Raw genomic sequence first — 2,304 nt, forward strand, 5'->3', positions numbered from 1 at the left:
ACTACAAGCATTTAACTAGGATAATAACTCTTTGAGTTTTTGTATCCTTCTTTTTCTTCCTAGTAATTAAGCTCAGAGCCTTGGGCTTATTCTTTGTTTTTCTTTTTCTTTTGTTTCCTTTTATTAATGCTTCTTGGATCAATAGATTTTTGAGAATTTTCATAACACTTTTCCAAATTTTAATTCCTGTCTATGAGCTCCCATGCAAGTTTTCACAAACATGAAACTTCAATACACAATCACACAATCAGACCATTTCTCTTAATCTTTAGCTTGCCTCAAAATTGATAAAATTCCTCAACACTTTCCTTTCAAAAGAATGATTTGCATTTTAAGTGTAATGGGTGCAAGCAAATGCAAAAGCAAGGTGCAATGAGAAGGACTGAATCATGCTTATTACTAGAAGAAACTAAAACAGAATAGAAAACAGAATAGAGAACTTCAAAGCAAAGGACATTCATGATTGCATTTAAGCATACTGGGAGTAAATGAGAAGGAAAGGAACTTTACAACCTTTGTAGCTCATCTTCACCCTTGTTGTCCTTTCTTGCAGACTTTTTCCCTCCAATCACCATCTTAGAATGAGTGCTTTGCCGGCAAGCAACAAGTAGGAGTAGTGGTGCTAGGATTGTGAGTCACTCATGAATGTCAAAAAGAAACAAAATATAAGTAGTGAATGAATTTAAGCAAGCTTGGTTAAAGATAACACTGCAGGCCTAAGAAGCAAAAGGCATTATGATTGTACAAACAAGTGGTGTTGCTGGATACATTGCATAGAAAAATAAGTGGCATACCAAACTTAGTGTGACACTTTCTCTTGGAATTGATACAAGCATTCAAAAAGATTGAAAACAGATTATTGCGAGGCAACACCAAACTTAGAAAGTAATCATATGCCCATTTTATTTGAAAGAAAGTTAAGTAAAACAAACTGTTGTATTAATAGCACAATCACCAAGAGCCAGAGGTGTCATGAACAGGGGCTTCTTGGTGAGGCATTAACACAAACAGTCAAAGAGCATAGAAAACAAAGAACAAAAGCAATTAAATGAACAAGCCAAAACAAAAAAAATGTCTACTCTAGGTAATCAACCACCAGTAGATTGTCAATCACATTTAATCCTTGGCAACGGCGCCAAAAACTTGATACGTAAAAAATTAATTTTCATTTCACGTATTAACTACCGGCAAGTATACCGGGTCGTATCAAGTAGTAATACTCACAAGAGTGAGGTCGATCCCACAGAGATTGGTGGATTAAGCAATTTTAGTTAAATGGCACTCTAGTTAGACGAACAATCTGTGAATTCTTGGTGTATTCAACATGAAACTTGACATGAAAGTAAAAATGCAATGAAATAAATGAAAATGAATTGAAATAACTGAAAGTAAAAGAATGAAATAAATGACTGAAAATGTAAGAGCGGAAACTTAAAGTGCAAGAAAGTAAGAACTGAAATGTAAATAACTGAAGTGTAAATTGCAAGTAAGAGCAGAAATATAAATGGCAGGAATTATAAATTGCAGGAATGTAAAGAGGGAAATTGGGTAGTGGGTAATTAGAAAGGAACAGAAGTAAAGATTTATGATGGGTGAGATCACTAGGGATCAGAGATGTTGATTTCTCATGAATTAATGGTGATCAATTCCTTCTCAATCATGTGAATAGATCTATGACGGATTGTGAATAATTGGATCCCAATCTCTTGGTGATTCAATTTCTCTTATCACAAACAATTGCCAATCTCTTTATCTAATTGCTCATGAGAAGAGGTGAAGTTCAGTTTCTAATCCAAAAGCCACACAACCCTCAAGACCTTAACTCAAAGAGGTTACATCTCACATACCAACTAAGAGTGTATTGATCGGGAGGATTATGAGACAAGAGCCTCAAACTGAATTCCATGATCCCTCTCTCGAGGCTCACATGAAATTCTAATAGACTCAGTCCCTCTCTCGATGGTGATTGAATCTTTGAAGCACAAAAGCTCTTTCTTAGAAAAACAAATATGATTTCTAATTTCATACTACATAAATCCAAAGACCCCAATATTAAAGAGGTTACATGTCACAATACCAACTCTAAATCAAAATCAACTTCATTATGCCAAGAGAGCTCAAACAGAACCTTATGATCCCTCTCTCGAGGCTCACAATAGGATTCTAATAGATCCAAGGATCTTTGAAGAACAAAACTCTCTTTCAAGGATTCTAATAGATATCCAAGTATGAAGATAGAATGAAGAAGAGAAGAAATAAACATCAATTCAGTCAAAATTGAAACAGAGCTCCTGTCCCAAATAC

The sequence above is a fragment of the Arachis hypogaea genome, chromosome 14 (assembly GCF_003086295.3).
Source record: "Arachis hypogaea cultivar Tifrunner chromosome 14, arahy.Tifrunner.gnm2.J5K5, whole genome shotgun sequence".
NCBI classification, from domain to species: domain Eukaryota; kingdom Viridiplantae; phylum Streptophyta; class Magnoliopsida; order Fabales; family Fabaceae; genus Arachis; species Arachis hypogaea.